Source organism: Balaenoptera physalus, assembly GCF_965194825.1.
Source record: "Balaenoptera physalus genome assembly, chromosome: 9".
Classification (NCBI taxonomy): Eukaryota; Metazoa; Chordata; class Mammalia; order Artiodactyla; family Balaenopteridae; genus Balaenoptera; species Balaenoptera physalus.
In genome coordinates, this window is record NC_138888.1 from 35,447,497 (window position 1) to 35,474,503 (window position 27,007).

The 27,007-nt window shown below is 35.3% G+C and overlaps 1 protein-coding gene and 1 long non-coding RNA gene across 3 annotated transcripts in view; one reads left to right on the plus strand and one right to left on the minus strand.

Moving 5' to 3' along the window:
• The window catches only part of RSPO3 (R-spondin 3), a 111,134-nt gene that overhangs the window by 39,812 nt on the left and 44,315 nt on the right, over positions 1-27,007 (minus strand). The gene's annotated exons all lie outside the window — the stretch shown is intronic.
• Positions 632-25,267, plus strand: LOC309667024. Its single transcript, XR_014267486.1, has 2 exons — positions 632-8,874; positions 21,343-25,267. It is a non-coding gene; the product is annotated as an uncharacterized lncRNA (long non-coding RNA).

The following is a 27,007-nucleotide window of genomic DNA, read 5'->3' on the forward strand; positions in this document are numbered from 1 at the left end:
AATCTGTTTATGGTAAATATCCACCAAACGCCTTTTTTTTTTTTTTTAAAGAGAATCACTAAGCCAAGAGAACTGTCTTCATCTTTCATGAAATATAGCTTTCCAATTAACAGGAAAGTCCTTCATTTCAAAAGTCTGAACAGAATGCTACTTGAAAATTCATTCCAGCTGGTTAAATTGAAGAACTGAAAGAATTCCAAAGAAAGAATATTCTCTTGGCATTTATCATTTGACTTTCATTTGGATAAATTTCCATTTGCTCCAAGAACTTGTCTCAGAATTTTGTTCTTCTGAGACAAAAAAAAGAAGTGTTGATAGGCATGTTTGACTGTGCTGTACTTCCTCCCTTACCCAAATTGTGTACTCGGTTGTATTGACAGGAGGAGATGGCCTCATACTTGCTGACACATTGGCAGTGATTGATTATACAAGAAATGTTGATATTATTCTAGTCACTTTTATCATTTTATGCACTAGTTGACTGTGCTGTCTAATTCTCATTCTACCAGATCCCACTCTTTCTTTCCTTTGAAGCTTTTTACTGCTTGATGGAGGAAAAATGTAACTCTAATCTGGAATTACATCACAGGGGGAAAAACAACTACCACTATTTCACTATTAATTATTTCACTATTAATACTAGTTTCAGTAATACTAGTTTTAGTATTTTCTTTCTTTTTTTGTTACAGATTCTATCTCAAACTATTGACTTCTTAACTAGCTTAGAAAACATAGCGTACCCCATATAGCCTCTACTATATTAAAATTTGCAAGAAATAGATTTTCTTCATTAATGTAAATAAGATAATAAGGGGTGTATTTCACCTGTAGCAGATAACACAAGCTGTTTTAAGTACTTTTTTTCTCACTCTGTTCGTGTGAATATCTGTTCTTAATTAGAAATACTTTTCACATGCATTTCCATAAGCAACAAGGTAGCTCCTTGTAATTATTTCATCAGCAGTGGTTACATATACTTGAATGGAATACAAATGATTTAATTTCTTTAAAAGTTTTTGGCAGTTGAGCGTTCACTAATCTAGAAATATCGACCCTATAATTGAGATTAGTAATATTTTACCATATCTCATTTTACAGTTTTTCACTGTGCTTCCTTTTTCATTGTATTGATGCACGTTAGGGTGGGGGAGGAGTTGGGAGAGTAGACACATGTGCAACAAATGTGTGTGTATGTTTGTGTATATATATAAATATATATGCACATATTTATTTATAGGTCCCTTCCCACCACAGATGGAAAAGTTCTATTTTTCTGGTGGATTTAAAAATATCAATTCAAAGACAGAAAGTCTGTTTTCCAATTTAATTTTCAGTAAGTCTGAAAGGAGATTTAGCCAATTACAAGAGTTCTTCAGAAACCCGAACCTTTAAAATTAAGAGACTCTGCTAGGTTATGTGATTTTTACTTTTTTCTTATCAAACATATTTTCCATATGTTAAATTAAATTTAACTTAAATTAAGTTGCACCCTTTCTTTTTTTCTTTGCAAACTTTCAAAATGTTGTGGGAAAAATAGAATGTGGTGCTCTAATAAGCATCTGATTAATGCAGAAGAATTTAAAGCATTATGTTCATTCTTCGGATACTCAAACTTTTACATGTGGACTTCCCCTCCTAACATTGACGTTATCATGAGAAGTCCAATTTCCCTCTTCTTTCTTTGCTACTAATTAGTTCATTTCCTTCCATTGTTTTGATTGGGTCCCTAAGTGTATATTTTATGTATTATCTACATATATTATCTACTGAATTTTGATCTATATTTCCAGGCCCTTTTGTAATATGTCATGATGATATTGAATTATGCTTCTACTTTTTGTAAAATAGGAAGAACAATGTAGTAATAACTGTAAATATGATGGACTTATTTTTGTAGAAACTCAACCTTAATTTTGTTTCCCTATAAAAATATTTAGAAAGAAAATACAATTCACGGGATGGGTTATTTCAGGTGGGGTGGATAACGTTGGGGCTTCCAGCAGTGGGTTCCTGATTCATTTGCATAATTCTGTGCACAGAGAACCTGGAGGCATAGGAGACCTCCATACCTGGTACACAGGTAAGCATTGCTACCATTGCTCCAAAGAATGTGGCAGCTTTGCCTTTCTCTTTGGCACGAGCCTGTACAAGGTAGTGACTCAATAAATATTGGTTGAAAAAATTAAATGAAAAGATGAATAATGCTCTTTTTTCTTGATTTAATGCTTGTCATTCTATTTGAGGGAGAGATGGGGAAGGACAGACATAGAGAGAGATGCTTTTGGTGTTATTATCACATATGCAAGCATGCTGTGATTACCCAGCATTCTGAACAACTTGTCTTAATGAATGACATTTATTATTATGGAGTCCTCTGCCAGTTAGCCACTTCCATACAGTATTGGTTTCAAGTGACTACAATCCACTCCAGAGAGCTACATCATGGTTGCAGGGAAATAATTTTAACTTGTCATGCTCTAGAAGATCATCTTTGGGACCAAACCAATGATGAATAACTAGATTATCCCTAAGGCTGTTTCAGGTAGAGAACTTAGAAGTCCAGGTTGCAACAGAGAGGTTACAGAGGATCCTCCTCTCTTCTATTGTGAGAAGGAACTTAAATTCTAGAACAGTTTTAGGGATTTGAAGGCTCTAAGGTTTCCCTGAGGCTGGGAATGTGGACATACTCTTAGCCCAAAACTGGGAAAGAGTGGCCTAAGAAAATTTTTCTGAGACTGGAGAATAAGAGGTGCTCAGGGAGAGGGACAGAGTGGGGAAATGGAGGAGGAGAGGAAGGGACTTGGATGATTATGAAAAGTTGAAAGATGACAAAATAGCTTTTTTCTTCCTTAAATTATCTTCTATAGCAGGCACAAATGATGCTTTATTTGGTGGAGTAGGGAATGTTGTCTTCTTTTAAAATAATGAAATACGACCCTGGCTCATCTTGGCCCAATCTTAGGGCTTTTTAAGTGGTACTGCACAGTCTCAGAAGCTTGATTTCCCCTTGGGTTTTGACTGACTGTGGCTTTTGTTGTAATCCATTGAATTTTGCATTTGGTGGAATTCCACTAACATGAAGGGCCCTTGGGTAATATGATGAAACTGTCAATTTAAGAGGGTGTAGCAAGGGCAGCAAATGTCACGTGTAATGCAATTAACGAGAGAAAGTCCTAGGAAAGACTTAAGCAAATGAGCTGAAAATGAAAGAAACTGTAACAGTTTCTGAAGGAATGAAATCTGTCTTACACCATCTCCACAAAAATGAATCCTTATTGTTTAATTGAGTATTTAAGAATCAAATAAGATGCTCTTGGAAATAAAAAGGCCAAATGAAATAGAAAAAAAATGTTTTAAAGGAATAAATAGTTTTTAATATCCCATGTTTTGGTTTTTTACCTTCTGAGCAAAGTGCACAATCTTCCTGTGTCCCTGAAGACCATGTGAAGGTAGAAAGGGGAATATATGTCCAATGATTGATATAAACCCTTCCCTTATCTCCAGGGAACTTTTAGGAAAAAGGGTAGTAGTCAGGAGGTGATTAAAAATGCTGAGGAGTAAAAATATTTAAGGATGGCAGGAGTAAGATTGGCAGATTTATCTCTCTGCTGTGCTGGGGGTTGAGGGGATGGGAAGAAGAATCCTTTCTTCTCTATTACACATTGGTCACCCTTAATCAAGTACATTTTTGGGCCCTGTAAACTCTATTGGTACTTTTTAGCTGCACAGGCCTTGAGGAGTGAAACACAAAAGGCTGTCTCCTGGGCAGCCTTCCCTGAGTATGAACAGGTCTAGGTGTGGGGGATGACTCTGTCTTAACAGAAAACAATACCCATGATTTCTAAAAATCAGAAAATATTTCAGACATCACTGAATGCTCTAATAGATGATTTTTACTACTGCTCACAACACATAATAAGCAGTGTATTCTTTATGTATGTTAATATATTTAACATTTTTGATTCATACATGGATTAATATATTAGCATATTTTGCTGTACTAGTTGTTAAATGTTTTGAAAATCGCTCCTTGCCTATATACATCCTTTAAGATACATTTCAAAGGCTACTTTCTCCATGAAGCCTTCCTCAGTTATTCTCCAGCAGGTGAGTAGGGATGCAGTAAAGTATAGCTTCTATGACCTTGGACTTTGAAGTTAGAAAGATCTGAGTCTGATTCTCTGCCAAACAATTTAGTCATTTTCTATCCTTGGGGGATGTTGCTTAAACTCTCAAGACCTCGTTTAAAAAAATATGTGCTTAAAAATATGTGTGGCATTCAATTAAATGTCAAACATCTGAAATGGGTATCAGAAAATGTGTATTTTAGACTTGGCTATATTACTTAGCAGCAATGTGACCTTAAGTGAAGCGCTTTCTGTGATTCAGTTGACTCATTTATAAACATGAACAGATAATTCCTATTCTTCTCACTACTTGGGATAGGTGTGAGGAACAAATGATATATAACTACTTAGAAAATTGAAAAAATAATAAAATTATAACCCCTAAAATAATGATGATGATGATGATGGTGGTGGTGGTCTCTATGAAAATACAAAACAGTTGAGTAAATCAAGTCACCTTTGAAAACAGAAGAGCCCTAATTTGACTAAAATAAAACCTCAGGGGCACTTAATTTTTTAAGACTTTTGGTGGAAGTCCTTAACCCACTCAAGTCCATCTGCTTCAGTAAAATTTTAAAAATCTTACTCCTTATGTATCGCTCAAACATGTTATTGTCTCTTCATTCTCATTTAGCTCAAGCCTCTTACCATCTCCAGAGTGTAATGCTGCAAAACTAGGGACACTGCATTTTTTTGCTTCCAGATGTTTTCCACTTTGCTGTCAGGTTACCCCTTTATAGCACGGAGGGCTGCTCTGCTGTTCCTGTTGGTCTCTTGTTTTTTTTAATCTCCCCAGTGCCTGTATTTCCAAAGTTGGGAATACACGGCTTAGAAGGCCCTTCAGAATCTGACTCCAGTCTATTTTATAGAGTGTTATTTTTTACCCTAATTTGCCTTTGCTTCAGCTACACCACATGTCTCACGATTATCTGATCATATTACATTGTTTCTTGCTTTTGTGCCTTAGATGCTCGTCCTTAATGGAAAGCTTCTTTAGCTGGAAAAATTCTACGTGCTTTTCAAGAGCCAATAACGCTTTACTTCCTCTGTTTCCAGAACACTGTACCCATCTGTCTATTTTGCCATTATTTGTTTACAACTAACTCTCACATGAAGTTGTGAACTCTCAAGTGAGTCTCATACAGATTTGTGTATCTTCCTTGTCATTTTCACTTCTTGCATCTAGCATGGTTCCTGGCATACAGTAGTTACTCAACACATAAAGTCACAAGAAAGGATGAATAGGCAGAGTGTTCAATGACAGAATCACGCAGAGCTAGACAAGCGGTGATACCACAAGGCTTAAACAGCAAAAGAGTTTAACGACAATTCTATTCATAAAAACAGATTTTCTAGTAGGACATCAAGTTATTTATCAGACTTAGTTTGCCTTTGCCACAATTATATTGCTTTGTCAGTTTCTTTATGTTCTTTTTAGTAAAGGAAGCTTTGCTTTTGGTGATGATGTGATCCAGTAAATAAAACTGTTCTATATGAGGCATGGCATCATTACGTCACCCCAGCTGGAAGCAGTGAGGACACAAGGCTTACTCATGGTTCCATCACATCCAGCTTCCAATTTTCTAAGCTTCAGTTTGTCCACTGATTAATATGCACAACACATGCATGATGAGTTAGGGATGAAGGATTTAGTCATATTTTCTACAGTCTGTTTATGAGAAGGATTAACTTTCCTTTTCAAATCAGTGAGAGATAGTCAGAGGGGACACACAGGCAGAGTAATGAAAGAACTGGGCAGACTTAGCTGAATCTGTCAACAATTTCTTATGGAGGAAATCATCACCGTAAGTGTTCACTTCATAAAAAGGAGCAATGCTAGTTGATGTTTGGTCCTTGGCTTGGTAATCATTTACCCAGGGTCCATTCAGAGAGCATTATGTAAATTGGGAGCCCTTCAAATTTCTAAGAAGCATGATCTACTTTGCTGGAACAGCCATGTGGCAGGCAGAATAATAGCCTCCCAAAGATGTCCATGTCCTAATGCTGGAACCTATGAATATGCTACTTTACATGGAAGATGGGAATTAAGGTTGCAGATGGAATTACAGTTGCTAATCAGCTGACTTTGAGACGGATAGAATATCTGGGATTATCTAGGTAGGCCCAGTCTAATTTCATGAGTCCTTAAAAGAACTTAAAAGGAAGAAGAGGCAGAAGAGAGGGCCAGAGAGATGCTATGTGCAAAGGGCTCACCCTGCCATTTGTAGCTTTGAAGAAGAAGGAAGAGGCCATGAGCCAAGGAATGTGGGCAGTCTATGCAGGCTGGAAAAGGCAAGGAAGTGAATTTTCCCCAGCGCTACTAGAAAGAAACCCTGCCCTGTGGACACACTGATTTTAACCTAATTAGGCATGTGTTTGTCTTCTGACATATAGAACTGTAAGATGATAAATTTGTGTTGTTTAAGATACTATATTTTTGGTAATTTATGGCAGCAGTAGAAAACTAATATGAGCCCAAACTTTGTAATGGTTTTCTTATATTTCAGTTCATAAATATACGCCAAAAATGGTTTTGAAGACCACTATCCAACTGTTCAAATGCTCTAGGTAACCTGAGTGGATCATCTTGGCTCTGAATAGCATCTAACTTGTCTAGACAGACTGTTAGAACATAAGCACCACAGATTTCTTTCTGGCAACTTCATTCCTCGAAATTTGGAGAAATAGAATTTACTGGTGACCAAGCCTGCAAAAAGCAGCTGTGTCAGAAATACTAATTTTTTAAAAAGTCATACCTCTAATATTTATCCAATTCTTGTGAGAACCGAAAATTTGCTTTTCCTAAAAATGATCTGATTAATTATAAGACAAATTGTGAAACAAGATGGGTCCTTCCCATCTTATTTTTATGTATATGGTGCATACATTTTCAGTGTCAATTTGTGAACAAGGATTCCTATTAAGCAGAAATTCATCTGGAGTGTATCATCTGCAAGATCAGCTTTAAGAGAAATGAAAAAAATGTGAAAACAGGGAGATTCTTTAAGAAGGAAATTATGCCTTCCTCCATGCGCCCACACCAATGTGGTTACAGAACTTTGGGGAATTTATTCCAATGTTTTCTGTACTCACGGTGTTCATTGCTTCAGTTCTTCCTATCAGAACCTCCTGAGGTCAGAAAGTTTTGCCCTTTTCAGAGACTTTTTTCAGCCAGTGAAGGCTTCTGAGCTAACCAGAAATCAAAATGGGATGCTGCATTTTGTCAGAACTGCATGTTTAGTCTGCTTTCTTAGGAATAATCAAGAAAAGTTATATGTGAAAAGACACAGATGTTCCTTTCTCAGTGATATTTTCATACTTTTGAAGTATAATATGAAAAAATCTAGTTGAAATCTAGAACAACATGTATTTTATATATCCATGTATTTTACTGATTTATATAAGCTCACAAAAGATAAATATCTTTTGGAAATGCCTAAGATTATATATATAATATTATTATATTATACATAATATGTAATACAAGGCAATAAAATAAATGTTGTATCATGGTGATGTTGACCCTTAGTCCAGCATGTCTTTCTTTGAAAATTCATAGTAAACAGATATTCTACTATTTATTCTGACTTATAATTGAGCATATTTATAGCATGGAGAATATTTTAAATTTATCAAACTTCCAATCATTTTAGGAAAATCTTCGAAGAGGTACCTAAAAACTAAGTTGCCCCAAATTTAATCATATTACTTATCTTTCATTTTTATTATTATGTGAAAAAAGTAGGACTCAAAGCTGCCTTAAGACATGTATTCTGTTATGAGTTTAGTAACTAAAAAACATGTGTGTATATGTTAGAGAATCTCAAGGAGTTGTTTGTAATATTTAAAGTTGTTGTCCAACCCAAATTCTATAAAATGTTACTACTTGTCAACTCTAATATATAATCTACTGCTTAAAAATCTATACAGTGAAATAGAATTAGTTAACATTTCAATATTTGGATTAAAGATGACTATAGACTCTGTCATAGGATGTAAAGCCCTAGAAGAGCAGCTAAGTAAATACCTTTTAATATTCTATTAATACCAGTTTCACTTCACACTTCATTTCTATTTCAGAAATGAGTCAAAGGACTGTATCCAACAGATTGAGACTAATACTAGTGAAATAAAATTTATTATTCTATTCTATCATTAAAAAACCCAGCAAAACGCCAATAACAAAAACAAAACTTTAAGACCACTATTTGGCTCTCTCTGACTCCCTTCCCTGGACAGCCATTAAAAAATTGACTTTTGAGGAAAAACAAGCACATTTGTAAAAAGTTTGGCTTCTTGTGAGTCCTTTCTCCCTTTGTCTTTCATCTCTTTTACTCAAGTTATAAAAAAAGAGAAAGTAGATGCAAATCTTTTTAATTTACATTTTTAAAAACTTCTTTTCAGTTCCTGTTTCACCAATTTAGTTTTTCACCTAGCTTTGATTATTCATCTTTACAGTTCCTGACTTACTATGTTCACACCTTATCAAAAATTCTAATAGAATATAGAGTTAAGTTCTTGTGACCAGAACTTATTACTGGCACGGAACATTTGGTGCCAACCTCCAACGAATTCCAGATTACATTTGTATCCATGTCCTCTTTTTGACAGGGCACTATCTTCTGCTGTCTCTGGGCAAATACACAGGTCCTGCCTGCTGGATGGATGGCCAGCTGGGTTTAAGAAGGAGACGGACTCTCATGGTTGACAGCTAACCAGATGAATGTGCCTCTTCTGTACAGCTGAGGTATGGAATTGTCATCAGTGAGTGTTTGGTACAATTTGGTAGCTTGAAAGGCTGGGAATTCACATTTGTGATATTTAAGCAGATTTTAGTCTCACTGGCTTATTCCCAAGAATTGGGTAACATGTTATAGTTTTTGATGATTTGTTGGTTATTTGTTATTCTTCTAAATTCCCAAAGAATGAGCAAAATATCCAGTGGGAACACTGACATGAGCAGCAGACTTAGCAGTCACTTTTGTGAGCCATCAGCCGTGGCACATTACATTAAAAACCCCAAACGCAGGCCAATCTTGGGTCAGAGTTCTCCCCAGTTAGAGGAAGACTCTACCATGAAGGAAAAGAGCAAGTTCAGAAAGAGTCTTGGCTTAAAATGTAAGGTTTGAGAATCTTAGTAGAGTGGAAGGGGTGGAAACAGGTAGTGTTTATTAGAAATAAAAATTTGCTGCCACAGAGAATCACAGGGATTATCAAGAGTATAGTAATTCAGCTACAAGGAATTCATACCTTGTAACGGGTGTCACCTGAGTTAAACAAAGATGAACTTTGACTTTTATTTAAAATTAAATAAATATATAAACCCTAGAGTAAAATATTTCTTCTTTAAAATGTGTCTTGAGGTTTTTCATTGTCCAAACCCTGGATTATCGTAAATTCATCCTAAATTTCTTTCTGGTGACTCCTAAGATAAAGTGCTTTTTCCCCCCCCCCCCCTTCCTAGACATTCAAACACATTGTGCTCTTTTAAAGGCTTATTCTTTCCATCTGCTTGACCATATTAAGAATAGTCATGAAAAATGGCTGACCTAAAACAAGTGGGATTTTAGGACCCAAAGAAGCGGATAGTAAGGAGTGAGCATTTAGGTCTATTCACCAAGAAAAAGGAAATAACAAGTTCTCTGACACTGGAGCTTCAATTCCTTTTGTTACAGGCTTGTACTTCAGCTTCTTTTTCTGCTTAGTCATTGCTTTCACTCCCACTCTGAGATTAATTGCATGACCCTTGGAGATGAATGATCTTCCACTTAATCTTAGCCAATGCAATCTGGACAACCTCAGGGTTGGTGAGGCTCCTCTTGGGTGGTTTTCATTTGTTTTAAGAACATTAAAGTATCTCATAAATCTATATTTATTATATTGGTGAGTAATCTACTATAATTAAATATGAAATGCTGAAGACAATGTTAAGGTAACATTGGGGTCACAAACCTCTTTTTATGGTGGTTTCATGGCTGCAAAAATACTCTGGAATTTGCTTTTGTCTTTATGTCTGCATCTGTTTAACATTACGAAGCATATCCAACAGCATATCATTTTCAAATGGGCACTTTATAAGTGTTTTAAAATAATAGTGATGTTTCTTGATTATAAATACACACTGCTTATAACAAAAAAATTTAAGATGAATCTTGGAGAGAATACGGCTAACAATACCCTCATTCAATATGAAGTGTCTTCACTCACCAGTATTAGAAAATTTGGTGAGCCAGTTTTAATACAGTATTTAAGAATATTCAGGGTTTAATACTAGATCTGTTCCTACTAGTTTTCGATTGAGACCAGTATGGAGATAACAGAAATCAGGCAAAGTAATAAAAAAAAGCAGCTCAAGTCCATGAATTTGGAATCTACGATTTAGAACGGACTATGGCAAATGTACTAAAATTGACCTTTGTAATATATTCAGGGAGAAAAAGGATTTGTTATGCAAATTAATATTGGAACAAACAGTTGTTTTTAGAGGTGTTTAAATTATCAAAAAGTATAAACTTTTCCAGCCCTTTATATCATTTATGAAAAAAAATCAATGTTACGAGGAAGTATTATTTGATAACTGAAGCAGTCACCTAACCAACTTTCCACTTGATTGCAACAGATTAATCATATGCAATTGAGGAAAGTATCACAATTGCGTGTTTTCCGAACATATTCTGTAAACACTAGCCACGCTATTCCTTTGGATTTTCTGAATTTTCAATATTAAGCAAGATGCATCCCTCTAACCCTAACAAAAACTAAATACTATGCTTTGGGACTTTGTCTTCAGTAAAAGAACTCAATTTTCTAAGTTAGACAGATGAACAAAACAAAACAAATGTGCATACCCAAGATAAGAGACGCTAAGTGTCAATTATAGGGATAAAACCACAAATCAATAAATAACTCATACTAGGAAAATATATATGTTAGAGGACAAATGAATTATAGAACATAAAGAGAGTGAGAGTGTTTTCAACAAGCTGGGAAAATCACTTCTTTATGTATTGAAATGTGCTACAAAATCTATTGACTATAAAGTTTTAAAATTGAATAAATCTTCATGCATTTGTACCTAAATTCAGGAATACAAATGAAAGAGTTACTCACTCATATGATTCCATGGCTAGTTTAAAGAGTTAAGATAAAGCTGCCCAAGGGTAGAAAGTGTCTCCATAAATCTAAACACTATTTCTATCAGACATCCTTGCAAACTGGCCTAGGAAAATTTTACTGAGTACTTCAAATGTAAATCCATTGTATGGCTGAGAATAAACACAAATAGATCACAAAATGGGCTTTGTTAAAGAAAAATGTGTTGGTGACGATGTTCCCAGTTTTCTGACTCCGTATGTTATTAGTTTTAATTACCGTGTAGCACACACATACTTAAATTTTGAGGAGAATGAAGTTAGGCTAGTTACATTCTAATGGCTCTAGAGAATATGGTGGCAGTGAGGTCAGCTTGTAAAGCCATGGTCCTCATGTTCCCACAGGACAGCAGCAACAAAATAAAATCCAGCATATAAGCAGTTTCATAATGTATCTGTAACCCTGATGTCTTAACATCCCATGTTTCTTTTGCTCTCTTCACACCTCTTGGTCTTTTCCTGATGGGAGCATATCCACTATTCAAAAATGAGATTTAATGAAGTGTTTGTAAAAACACACAGGCAAGGCCAAAATGGCAGCCACCAATTTGTTCTTATTTCCATTAGGCCATCCTTGAATTCGAAAATCTCTAATTATGTTTCAAGTGCTTTAGAAGGCTTAATAGATCACTAGTAGGTTTTTACCACATCTTAATTCTGAAAATCTGTATATAATTTAAAGAAAACATATCCATGTGTTTCTGACTAACTTGCCATTAAGCTTATTTTGTAAGCTCAATTTCATGTCTAAAAAATATTTAAAAGCCTCTTTAAATTGTTAAGCTTTTGCCAAGAACAAGGTATCATAAACACACACACTGTTGATGGGCTGGTCTTTGACAGCCCAAACTAAAGTCTGTAAATAGCTATCTAATAATACTACTAGAGGAAATACATGCTCCTATCCTTTTGCAAACAAATAGCTCCCTGCCCTCTCTTTGCTTATTTGGAGGAGCATGCTATATATTTATAATGTTATAGTGAAACTCTTATTCTGCTAACAGTCAATTTCCCTTGTTTTCAAAGTTAAGCTACTATATTCTAGGAGGAATTTTGCACCGTCGCCCTAGCCTCAGTCTCACGTGCCTTCAGCAGATGTCTACCGCAACTGAGAGCAGCATGTGATTTTTCCATATAGTCGTGAGTTCCCAAAGAACAAACCAAAAGTCATGCTGCATCTGCTTTATTCGTACATGCACATTGTGTTCTCTCTTGGAACTCTGTCCTCTTACAGCTTGCTTCAGGCTTGGAAGCCTTCTGGGCTGGGAACTTTGCTCCATGTCTGGCATATCCACTGATTCATACGACACTTAGGAGACCATGTATACTTCGTAGATTGAGTTGAAAATCTGAACCTCCGAAATACATTTTTTTAGTAAATTTCATTTTACGTCTTCATTGTTAGTTTATAGTAGTTGGATGGGGTATTAATTTTCATAACCTTTTAAAAAACCAAATGAGGATCTTTATTAGGTCCCATATTTAAACATAACCCTGTGAAAATTGCACGTGGCACTTAGAGCCTGAAGGTCACTGACTCTACTGACTGACAGTGTCTTTGTTTAGACAGTGTGAGGCTGCTAACATAACCATTTACTCCATTTGAATACGATGTTAGCAATTTGTGAAAACCATTTGGCTTTAAAACAGCAGTGTGATTTGAGGCAAAAGGCCAATTTGCTCATTAAGTTCAAGTTTGTTCTTTGAACAACAAAACGACTGTAAAACAGAAAGAAAGATTTAGCAGATTTCGTGATAGAGATAGAAGGTTCTCAATTTTGTCAGCAACAAAATGACAATAATAAGAAATAATGGCTAATGCCAACCACATGTGTGGTGTGTATAATTTAAAAAGGTCAGAAAAATAGAAATAAATGGTCATCTTGACTATGTGGCAAAAGTGTTGAAAGAGACAGTGTAGAAAGAAGACTGGATTAACAGACAAAAGGTCCACATTCTAGTCCTGATTCATCTATTTACTAGCTGACACTCTTAAGGTTGTTATAAACTTTCTTCAGCCTCAGTTACTTGAAATCTCACTGGACTTGGAGTCAGGTCTGGGTTTGAGTCCTGTGTCTGTGGCTTCCTATGTGTGATTTAAATTCAACTACTCACACTCAAAGCCTCAGTTTCCTCATTTTTAAAATGAAGTAGATAACAACAATGCAGACATGCCCAAAATATTTGAAGAACTACGTAAGATAATTATGCAAAACTGCCAAGATTTAGACAAATCATATTGTTAAATCACAGCCCAATCATAAAGAATCTATGTCAATGGATATGGTTATTGGATTTGAGTAAGGCTATACAACCCATGCAAAGTATTTTCTTTGGCTTTTTGTAAGGTGATTTGGGGCCCACTATAATTACCCTGGAAAACCATTTTTACTTCTTCTTTAATAACTAGAAGTCTCATCTCCATTTTAATCGTCTTATCAAGTTACCAGGAATAATATAACTAGGTAACAACTACTCTAGCTTTACCCCTTAGGGTCCAGTGGTGAGAAAATTCCCTTGTAGTTGTTGTACTATTTAGTGAGGCTCCATGGAATATTAGGATTTAAACCAACTCAGAATTTATTTCAGAGGATCTTTTCCTCTTTTCTTTTTTAATTTGACTATAAAAGCTGTATATGTTAAACAACTTGATTTTAGAGAGTAAGATCAATAGTTAAGGGCTTTTTAATTATTCATAAGCTTCCTTTCCAGAGAAATGTAGGCTTGTGAAACAGGCCTTTTAGTTTAAAGGAATAACGTTTCATGGCAAATCGAATATTTAATATCATTAATTAAAAATAGTTTTATGTTTCCTATGGAACTTTGGGTTTTTGCAGTTAGAAGATTCTGGATCACATGTTGGTAGTTTTATTCTTTTCAGTATTCTAAATACATATATTCAAGTCCTTTGGGTCTCAAACTAACTTGTTTTTTTAAATTTAGTATTGCACACACATTTTTAGTTAAGCAATAAACATCTGTCATCTGCCATTTATTAATATTAATTATAAATAGTCAGTGGCTCATGGGATCCAAGTACAGCAGCTGAGATTTTTCTAAATCTGACCTCCTTAGAGTTTATACAAAAAGTGTTCAGAGTAGTTCTCCTAAGCTCCTAGCCAATTTAAGGCTGGTTTGCAACCTAGTGTTTTAGATTCTGCATCTAGCAATCAAAAATGACAAACTGACAAAAATGATAAATGACAAAAATCCTGAAAAAAGCATTGTGCTAGGGGATTAGGTGGGGCAAATAACAAGAAAAGATGTTCAAAGTGATATGGTGCCATTCATTAACTATTACTACAAACTAAAGGTTATGTGTACAGTGTATGTGTTAGGAACATTAAAAATGTCATGTCCCTTTTCCATAGTTTTGTTGCTTCAGATGACAAATATGGAAGCCACACTTCCATAAATTAGTATAAGAGAATACAAATTTGAGGAGAAAGTCAAGAAACAAACAAATACAAAGCCAGGCATATTAGTATCTCCCAAGAGACCTAGCATTCACAGCTACTTATTTCTTGTCACCCTAAATATCCTACAGCTACAGCAACATATACCCTAAGACATCTGACATGACCTCTGCACAGTGCCTTGGGGAGCACACTGACATATTTTTCCTTTCTGAGATTCAAGCAATTTTCCAAAGAAAAAATATTGTGCTATACTGTAGCAGAGGGTTCATAGAGATGTCAAGTTCAGGTTTTACCTGAGTCTAATTGAAAAACATAAAAGATTTTACAAACCATCTTGTTTAACGGTTTCAAATAAAATACCCTAGCACAGGGCTACTGGTTGGTTAGCCCTTACTTCAATACCAGCACTGCTATTTTCTTTTATTATTTTAAATTGTGGTAAAAGTGTAAAGCATAAAACTTACCTTCTTAACCATGTTTAAGTGCACAGATCAATGGCATTTAGTATATTCACATTTTTGTGCAACCATCACCACCCGTCAGTCTCCAGAAATCTTTTCCTCTTGTAAAACTGAAACTCTGTATCCATTAAATAGCAATTTCCATTCCCCGCTCCATGAAACCACCATTCTATTGGGTTGGCCAAAAAGTTCATTCAGGTTTTTTATAAGATGTTGTTACAGAAAAAGCCGAAGGAACTGTTTTGCCAACCCAATACTTTCTATCTCTATGAATTTGACTCTTCTGGGTACTTCATATAGGTGGAATCATACAGTATTTGTCTTTATGATAGGATTATTTTACTTAGCTTTATATTCTTAAGGTCCATTCATGTTGTAGCATGTGATAGAATTTCCTTCCTTTCTAAGGTGAATAATATTCCATTGTACGTCTATATACCACTTTTTGTTATCTATTCATCTGTTGATGGACATTTGGGTTGCTTCAACCTTTTGGCTATTGTGAATAATACTGCTATGAACATGGATGTACAAATATCTCTTTGAGACCCTGCTTTCATTTATGTTGGGTATATACCTACATACTTGGAGTCGGTGGATCATATGGTAATTCTGTTTTTAATTTTTTTGCCAAACCACCATGATGTTTTCCATAACAGCTCTGTCATTTTACATGATCAGCCTTACTAGTAGTCAGAAAAACAAAAGGATACCATTGTTAATCCATCAGAATGGCAAGTCTTCAAAGGACTGATAACATCCAGTTTTGGCATAAGGAAATAGGCATTTCCTATTTATAAGGAAATAGGCATTTCTGATACACTGCAAATGTGAACTGTTCAAACCTTTTTGAAAAGTAATCTGGTAGAACACATTAATTTTTAAAATGTGCACATCCTTTGGTTTTTCCATCCAGTGTTTGGGACTCTATTTTATATTAGATCTCACAACTACTGAGCACTTACCAGATGCCAGACACAAGTCTCAAGAGTTTTATACACACATTAACTCCTTGCTACATCATTCCTTCACTACAACTCTGTGAGGTAGTTACTGTTATAATCCCCACTTTACAGATGAGGAAAATGGGGTATACAAAGCCTAAGTAATTTGCTTAAAGTCATACAGCTAGTTAAAAGCACAATTAAGATTTGAAAACAGGTACTCTGGCTCCAGAGCCTGTGTTCTAAATACTACGTACGATGTATCGATATTACCTCTTTAACTCCTGAGAGAAAGGGAGTGCATCAGTTCATTAACATTATAGAGATTTTTATTGTAGTACTAAGAGCAAAAAGGGGAAAAAATTTTGCTATCCATGTATACCATTATGTTATATTGGTAGTATGCCATTATGGTATCCATACGTACCATATCATATATACCATTACTGATGTTAAAAATAATGCTTTTTTGAAAATTAAACAAAGAAAAAAATAAACACCAAATCTAGAGTTGAACTGAGATGGTTTGTGTTTCCAAACTAGTTCAGTACTCTTTTACTTAACTAGGCTGACACTGCAAATATTAAACTACTTTGAAGACTGTGAACACAGACGAAACAATGATTCTGTGAACATATAATCCTTTGAAAATGGAGGAAACCTGCAGGAATGGAAGGAAAGGGTGTTAAGGCAGGAAACAAAGCAGGAGGAGGGGCACTAAGGGCATACAACATGGTAGGACGCCGAAGGGCGGAGGGAGAGACATTAAATAGGAAAACTCCCTCTCCTACACATTTCAAAGCAAAATTAGAAAAACTGGACAAGCGTGAATCCACCACAAGTTTGCCCAAGAAATACTTTAGTAAACTGCGTCTTAGCTATTGAAACAAACCAATTTGAAACAAAACAGAATTCCTTTATGATTTTGGTGTTAGTTGGAAACCAGAGGAGCATGACATCAGATGTTAACAGCTTGTACTTATTATTTTGAGGAATATTTCACTATTTCATATGTCCATGGTCCATAAAAAAGTAATTAGCTATCTAATTAGCGTTCTATAAATAAGGATAATAATTTTTGTTCACAGGTTGTAATTAATTAGATATTTTAACTACTGATCCTGAGTATGCATACATTTCTATGACTCATTTTTGGAATTAGCAATTATTCATATTTTCCAAGTGTGAGTTCAGTATGTTGATATTTCCTTGCCTAAAATGTGATATTATTCAAAAATCAGTGAAAAATAAGTTGCATTGTGCTTCCAGACATTAGATTTCACATCATACAAAAGTAAAAGGGATATCTCATTTAAAAATGTATGTTTTGCATTGAGATATAAACTGTAATTGGACTCTGTTCATAAACTATTTCCTAAATCTGATCTCTTGCAAAAAAAAAGAAAAGCAGGCTTTTCCAGGAGAAACAACAAATAAACAAAACAAGCCTTTACAAGATATATTTTTCAATTATGGCAGCTTGGGCTCACAGAGGCTAGAGTTATGACCGGGTGGTGTATACACAGTATAAACACAAGAGTTCAGTAATTAGGTTTGAGTTAATTTTAAAGTTTCAGTGGCCTGATGTATAATCAAGCAAAAGGTCATTACCCACGCTGGTACATTTCACACAGAACCTCAGCAGCTAGAAATGGAAATGGACATGTCTTTACTTAAGCTTGCACAAATCAATCCCAGAAACCCTTCATACGAGTACTGGATTCTTTTTCTATTCATTTCAGAGCCAGTTTACTCACAAAAAAAGTTTTCTAGCAAACCAGAGAAATCAGAAAAAAAATTAGTTAAAATATTATTAGCATTATGCTAGACATGCCTCTCTAGTCTAAAACAGATGGAGTAAAATTTTGGTTACACTTTCTCACTTAAATGTTTTTTTCCATAAATAATATTGGACAGGGATTACCCTATGGAAGAGTACAAGCTTCTAGATTTTGAGCTTTTTTTTTTGGAAGAAGATCATTTGCATCTGTTGTTTTGTCAGCCTAGCACTCATTTCTACATAGAACTGCTACTCAAAGTGGCCCACGTGTCCCTTGGCTTCAATAGTGAGCATGTGACTGAGGCAGACCAATCACAGTACTCCATTTCCTCTGCCACAGTGATGGGTTCAAGGGTAGACATGTGAGCCAAGCTGGGTCAATTTGCACCTTCCATGAGATTGGAGGAATGGACGCTGAAGGAGAGAGCGCACTCTCCTTTTGGACCAAGAGCAACGTGGATATAGATTTAGGGCTTCCCAGAGCCAGCTTTCCCTGTGAGTAGAGACAGACTCACTGTAGCAGGGGAGAACAAGGCCAATAAACAGACACAGAGGCAGGATGAGTTGAAATGGCAAGAAAGAGAGAGGAGAGAAGAAGATGGAGCCAATGATATTGTTCGAGCACTTAGAGCAAACTGTGTCTTCAGCAAATAGTTTTCTTTCTGCTTAACATAATTTGAAATCTGTCTTTTCAAATATCCTGATGAATACACAGAAGGTAACAGTGACCTTGGTGAAAAAGGACTGTCAATGAAAGATAAACACTCAGATATTGTTTTTCTGTTAAAATAATAATTACACACATTTGCAAATAAGTTTTTAGAAAAACTGAAAAACAGTAAGAAAAATGATAGAAAAGCATTTCCAATTTAGGGCATGAGGAATGGGGTGCTTTAAACAAAAGGAAAAGGGAACTGAATAGAAAATTAAATGGAAAGTGAAGTACCTGTGGAAGAGAGCAGAAACTTAGTGGAATAACAAGTTTTGAAGAATTTCTCATTTACACCCATTTTGTACATGTTAGTGTACACTGATACCAGCCACTGTGCTGAAAACTTTATGCTTGGATTTGTCCATTAGTACAAAAATATACCACATTCTATTTGGGGTCTGCTTTGACAGCAATGTACAAGAATTAAACCATGCGAGTGGTCTTTCCCTTTCGTGATGCTAAAAATGATACGGTTTTAATGTAAACAAGTTTGAGAATGTTTCTGTTTCAATGACTGTCAGGGAATTTAATTGTAACCTGGCTGTATTTGCTTGGTCACACCTCTTGGGAGGCCTGTGGACGAGGTAACCAGTCTTTTCTGTCAGGCTGTAACAATCTACGATGTTAGTCTGTAACACGTCTATGAAGAAGTTACTGGAGTAGATAAAAAGAGAATAAGATAATGATCTATGGAAAGAATAATTCTTTTGTGCCTTCAAATGTGGCGTGTCTTCTTTGCCAAAGAGGTTTCAGCAACACCAGCAGTTTCAAGGAGTGACTGTGTTAGGGAGGTGGGAAGGAGGACAGGAGCATGAAAGGAGGAAGTGTCTTTTTTGCTGGAGAAATGTTTACTTTGTAATTAGCAAAGGACAAGAAGGCCCTTTTGGAAACTATACTTGGGGGTCCAGAATTTAAATTTATGCTGATGCTCTCTGAGGCTCTCTCTGGGGAACCCTCCTAATTGGCAGGGATCTCAGTTGGCTAGAACAGGCTGCACATGAAGCCAGGGTCTCAGGGTCATTTCTCCAAAGGGCCTGTTAACTCAGCTCTGTTCCACAGCCACAAGCTGTACCTTTAACCCTACTTAGCCATCTCACAAAAACATATTAGCATATCAACATGGTGGTCACAGAAAAATAGATTTGCCTTGAGACCAAAAAAAAAGTAGGCAGAGATATTTCGTTTTTGCCAGCATAAACAAATGTCTTTGTAAATGTGTTAGCAAACTAATGAAACTGCAGCTACCGACAGAAAAAAATCGCAAAGATGAAAACTGTCCACACAAGCATATGCTACAAGTGAGCTGATCATCGATTGTCTTTACTTTGGGGACCAACATAAACCATGACACCAATATCTAGATTCATGATGGCAGGGAATTTTGTCTTTCCTTGTCCATTGCTATATCTTCAGCACCTAAAAGTGCTGGTGCTTTAATAAACATGTGTTGAGTGTATGAAGGTATCCTGGCCTGGCCTTTTATTTATTCTTCCTATTCTGCCCTTTACAAACTGGAAAATACAACAGAAATAATCTCCTATATACCATCTCCTGTATCAACCACTGAGTGTTTTTACAAAGGAAGAAACACTACATTAGATAGGAAGAGAATGTTGAATAAACCAGCAATCACACTCATCTAATTGCAAACAAGAGAAAGACCTTTGCGGTAGATGGAAAAAACGGTTACAATTCTCCACTCACCCCTGTATGTGCATGCCAAGTTGCAAAGTAACTATGGGACTTCTCCCCCAGGAGGTGAAATCTATTTCAACTTTTGAATCAGGACTGGCCTTGTAACTTGCATAGAATAACAGAACATGGTGGAAGTAAAATTGTGCCAGTTCTGAGCCCAGACTGAAGAGGAACTGCTTCTTCTCTCCCTCTTAGAACCGTGTAGAACCCCTAGCCACCTTGAGGATGATAGAAACAGCAGTTTCCTCTGTCCTCAACCAGTCCACCACGTTAGGGAGCCAGCCAGAACTGCACAGTGGATCCCAGCCCATATTACCCACCCACATTTATTGTTAAATAAATGGTCGTTGTTTTAAGCCTGTATGTTAGGGGTTTATTTCTTATGCAGCAAAAGCCAACTGAAACAACTTCACTCCGATGCACAGGAGCTAAACAATGGCAAGATCGTTGTTTGGTTGGGGGCTGAAGAATGCTTTGTTTACTACAGCTACTACTCTATTCAACAGACTGACCAGTGTGTGTTATGTTACACATACCAATGGGTTGAAAAGCATTAGATATTTAGAAAAATCACAAAAAGGAAATCTCAGAAAGTGTAAGTATTTGCAAGAATAATTTATTATAAAGATGGTTTTAGAATAGAGATGCTGCAGTATACACACCAACACAGCACAGAAGCCTAAAAATGATTTTTCTACCACCAAAGCAAGATAGGGACTACACAGATAATAACAACACTTCAGTATTTTCCCACTGTGCATAATGCCCACCGTGAATTTTGATGACTATGAATGTCCCCAAAATCTTAGAGAGCCTACGGAAATGGAATGGTATGAACTTGGTATTGATTATAAAAAGATAATAACTGCTGGTTGAATTATAAAAAATGGTATAGTACCTGGGATTGCAAAACATGAAATAAAAGGCTTCTTATTTTCTGCAGAACTTTTTCATTAACACTGAGAAATTTAAGAACATACAATGTAATTGTAAAATGTACTCAAGGCAAGAAACCTAGTAACTGTCATTTTACTTTTTTCAAAATCTATCTAGGTGCTGGATGTGATCCTTCAGCTCCATTATTACAGAGGGACGTAAACTGTGCATATATAAACAATCTTAGCATGGTCTTCAACCCACAAACCTGGGCAACAGAGAATGCTTGCAAAGATCTTGCCACTGTAATGTCAATATCAGAGGAATCAATTAAAGAAACTGGCGCCTGTCACAGAGGTGATAACACTCTTAACTATATGGATAATAAATTCGGACACATAGCTGTGAAATTTACAAGCTCATTTGATGCTTCAAAGATTAAGTTGTAATTGGTGGGAAAGAAACAAAGAAGAGTAAGAGTTGAGTAATATGGCAAAGGAGAAAATATGTAATCAAATAAATCAGTGCATAGGCCATGAGTGAGCATAACTGAAAAGGACCCAAAGATGAACCATGTTTTTGTGGGGATCTTCAGAGGTTAGGAGTGCCTACATCCTTCAAAAACAATAGCATACCTGTATTAATATTAAAAGCCTAATATTTAAATTAAGTTGTGGCATATACAAACTGTAATGTTTTCATCAGAAACAATGGTACTCTAGGTCTAGTTCTAGTATTTACAAAATTCAGAGAGAGAAAATTTTGGAGTATTAGGTTGAACCCTATGAAACTGCTTATATTTGACCATTTATAATCAACAAAAATGGCAGTTTCATATGGTTTAACCTAGTAGACAGGAGTGTATTAAAAAACAAGAGATGACTGTAGCCACATAATTTGTCTCAGTGGAGAGAGAGCTAAATAGCGATTAAACAAATGACAGGCCTCTCCATTGGGGACATTAAATGAAAAACTGGGCTCAGCCTTTAAGAGAAAGTCCATACATTTGTATTAAGGAACATTGCTCAGAGTGAAAGGCATTATTTATTCGCAATAGACTACCTTTCTCGGAGGTTTTAAACATAGCTAAATATTTTCGTGTGGTACTGGAATATTTGAAAATCAAAGAGTATTAATTTTTAATAAAATTGATTATTACCTTTGTAATGATTGGGGGGCAAAAATTTCCCCTCTGTTTCACCAAATCGTTCTTGTTACCAAAGGTTTGCACCATGTGCAGGTTTCCATTGGTGGCAATGAAAGGTTTTCACTGGTCCTTCCCAGAATCTAAACAAAAAACCCATTTGGGTAAGGACCAACATGGCCTCAAAGAGGGATAACAGAGAGAGATTGTTGAGTTTATACCAGGGTTTCTCATCTTTGGCACTACTGGCAGATAATTTTTGATGTGTGAGGCTGTCCTGCGCATTGTAAAATATTTAGCAGCCTCTACCCACTAGATAACCTGTAGCATTCCCCTCCTCCAAGTGTGACAATGAGAAGTGTGCCCCGGGGAGCAAAATACATGCCTGGTTGAAAACCACAGTCTTTAATGCCATTCTTATCTCAGCTCTGTACTTTGTCGAATTTTCTCTGACCTGTGTTAAAGGGCTAGTGTACTGATCGGGTGTAGGGAAAGAGAAGAAAGCTCCCATCCTCCAGTGCTTAAACAGAATGAGTGTCTGTAGGCCAGCTGGTCCTCCTCCACGAGGTGATGGTGGTGAGAGGCCATCATCAAAATTCTCCAAGCCAGTTGGCATCCTACAATTTTGAGCTAATGACTCCTTCTAGTTGGATTTTTGAGAACTGTTCTGAAAATCTTGGCTAAATGTCTTGTTTTGAATTTGACTGAATCTTTAATATGAATCCTTCCTGTAGAAAACTCAACTCTTCATCACTGGAGTAGTTATAAAGATTTTAAGTAAACTAAAAGACAGAGGTGCAAACCTGGGAACAAAGCAGACTCATTTTTTATTTGTTTCCTTTTTTAAAAACAAATTTTACTGTAACTTTAAATATAGTGCTCATGATAAATATAATGCATATTTATAATACTGGTATTTGAAAACATGATTAATAGCAATTTGTAAGTTAACATATAACACTTTTCTTCTATGTAAAACCTAGTAGAATTTTACAACTGTACTTTTAATTTTGGGAAGGCACATAAGATGACCTTCAGTATGTTCAAATAATGCAATAATTCCCACACTTGTTTCTTCCCTTGAAATGTCTCTGGACATTTTATTTATTTATATTTTAATGGATTCTTTTTCTCCTTCTCTGCTAGGAAGGATGCTATTTCTTCTTTACACCAAGAAAGTAGACCCTGCCCCATTTCTTTCATGACTCTGTTCTTCTCTCTCCTTTCTATCCCAAGATCATGTACTACATGTAATTAGGATCTTATTCATGCAATTCACCAAAGAACAAAATTTCTTTCATTCTTTGTGAATTGCCTCAAAACCCAGTACCTACAGGAAATTCTCTTCAGTTAATTAAAGAAATGTACAAATGAATGAGAAACATTTTGGTGACCTTCCTTTCTTTGCACCCTGCCTTCAAACCCAAACAAAAAAAATCACTCTTTTGCATCAAATGCAGACACATATACGCTCCCCTGTTCTGTTTCACTTCCCCTTATCTAAGATGGTTACACGTATATCAAAAGAGTTAATAAGTATGAGTTGGTAGCCATTAAAAGTGCATTTTCTCCTTGTTTACTTCTATTTAAAATATATTGTTTTAAGGCATATGTGATACTAGTATATATGTTAGCCTTCATAATCTCTTAAAATAAATGTTATATATCTTTGACATTTCAGATATATAATTCAATTGAGATTGGCTCAAGCTAGAAACTACTGCAATGGTAATAACTTCTTATTAAAGCTAGTAATTGATGGAGAAGTTAAGATATTAAAAGGCAGCATGCCAGGTAAAGGGAAATAATCCTAAATGTGCAAACAAGTAGTACATCAGATAAAAGTTTAGATTTGGGGCTACAGAAATGACATTTATCTCCTCAGATTAACTTACTATAACTATTCTAAGCATGAGAAGAATATTAGTAAAGAAAAATGTGTGTATGTGTAAGATTTTGCAACCAATTTTTCATATATATATGAAAATTTCATATATATAAATATGCATCTCACAACTAGAATAATCCATTCTGTTACTAAAAACTAGTTCCTCCTATTCAGCTTCTTCTTTGTGTACATTTTAGAAAGTCATTTCTGGATCTTATCATTCTTCCCTGGAGACCTTGCCTTTGGCAATTACAACACAGCAGAAAAAATCCTGCACACATGCTGCATACCTTTTCCAAATATGAGTTATCTACTTCTGTCTATTGTTAACCTCTTAGGCAGGGAAGATAGATGTAAGTTTAAATTCAAGATTTTTAGACTAAATTTTTTTTTAAAAAACCTTATCTTTTAGCTTTCTCATCTGAAAATGCTCAGCCATGAACCTAAATGATGTTATTTTATGAATCTACAATCATTTAGGTGCAACTCAAGCAATAGCTATTCTAGTGGTAGGAGAAATCATGTCTTCATCACTTTATTGTTTATCAGTATTGTATAGCTCTGAGATATACAATATAAACAAGAAGACTCTGGGTAGTGTTATTATTTTGATGTGATATTTGATATAGTGCCATGTCCAGGGGTCATAATTACTTTTCTATTTGGTTTCTATTTGGTCTTCATATTCAAATAGATCTATTTTTGATATTTGAGTTACCATTAAGAGAAGTTAAGAAAACTAATAGGTTAGAGAAGTAAGGAATGAAGGGAGAAGTGGTTACCTTCCTATCTTAAATTTCTAGGCTACTTGAGAAATCATTTTTGACAGACATATAAAAAGATGAATGAAAATTAAATAACAATGGAACTAAATCTTGAATTTAATTATACATGTAATCCACATTTCCTACTTAGTAGTCTATGGATTATCAAATTTGAAAAAGAATAAAGCACCTAAAATTTTCTAGTTGTATAACATTTTCTTTGTAAACATAAAATGTCACTGTATCCTACTCAGAGGGGAAGAAACAAGGACCAGAAAGAAACTTCTAAGTCAAGCTTATGTTACAGGTTACTATTTTAAACTTCTTATGGCATTACTTATCTTATTTGTTGCTAGTTTAAAAACTAACATTTTCAATGTTAATGTTTAAGTCAGTGCTAGCAAAATATATTAGAAGACCACATCCTCAAATAAAAGAAAAAAATGTAATTAGTATCATAATTTAATTTTTCTATTGGATGAGATTTTCTTCACTTATATTTTAAAAGCAAAGTATACTAAATACTGATTAGTAATGTAGAATCTTTGTGGAAAGAATAATATGAACAAAGACCACCTGTAAGTCATTAAATTTTAAGAAAATTTAGTAAACATAAGTAAATGTACGGCTATGGGAGCTTACCAACAAGTAGAGTGATGAAATATTTGATTTCCAAATCCAACTTTTAAAATCTAAGATGTTTTAAATTAATTGGTAACAAATGCCAGAAAGACCTTTTTCACTAGCCAACTTTCATTCCTTAAACCTAATTTTAATCAAAACCTCTTATAAATTTACAAAAACTTGAAGTTCCCTTAAAATAATCCATGTATTCAAAAAGTTTATCACATTAACTACTTGATTACTAATGGCAACGACAGGCTGTATCCATCCTGATGATGGTCAGTTTGGTCTTTTGGAACAGTGAAAGACACTGCAAAGTACGGGTGACCCAAGTTCTTTCTTGTATGAGCAAAGTTCAAGTTTTCACAGCACCCTCTTCTGTGTTTCCATCGAAATTTTCCACACACCAAACCTCTCTTACTATGTGATATTGTGATTATCTGCTTAAACATCTCAACCTTTCACTGGACTCTGAGTAGAACTTCAGGATAGAGATGGGACCCTATTCAGTTGTGAATCCCCAGAGCTTAGCACTATGTGTGGCCATAAAGTAAAAATTCAATAAAATGATGTTGAATGAATGAATGAATGAAATAAGCAAAGGAAGTTCAACTACAGAGTCAGCCAAGCTGCAATTAAATGAGAGGATCATTTATAGGCTCACCAATAGCTACATAACATATTTGTAGGCAGTGGTGCTGAGGATTAGTGAGAAAGATGGAATAATTATATTTGAAAAGTCAGCAACTGCAGATCTTCTATATGGAAGTTTAATCACCTTAAAGCATCAGATTAAATGACATATTTTTCCTTGGCACTCATACGACTTCAGAACAGCCCTTACACAGAGTTATTTAATATTGATTTGGTAGGTTCTATAATCTGATGTATGAAATTACTGTAATATGAAAAAAAATCTGGGGATATAATGTCACGAATGCTTGTATTATACTTATAAAATATGTAACCTTTAAAATATGTTTAGCTACAAAAGCTTAACACCTAATTGCACTACTTTGGTTTGTAGGCAATGAAGAAAGGAGTAAGCTGATGGCTGGTATTCACCATGCTCGTGTACCAAATGTTATTATTAGACCTTGTGTTTCTGAGGCTTCCCCTAAGTTTTCCAGGTACTAGGAAGGTGGATGATAGGAAAGATAATGGTCCCAAAGGAAGATATAGGCATATATTATATGCTTATAATGCAGCCCCCTTTCCTAAGATTCAATTAGCACACTTTTGTGTAGTTTAAAGTTCTGATATCAAGCTCCATTTTAAAAAATTACCACATCGATATTCTGTAATTTACAGCCAACATATTCTTTGTTTGGTACACATTTTAGGGTTTTCAGACATGAGTGATAATAATAAATGTTTCCTAAGAAACAAAGTGAAATTTGCATCAAATCATGAGGATTCAAA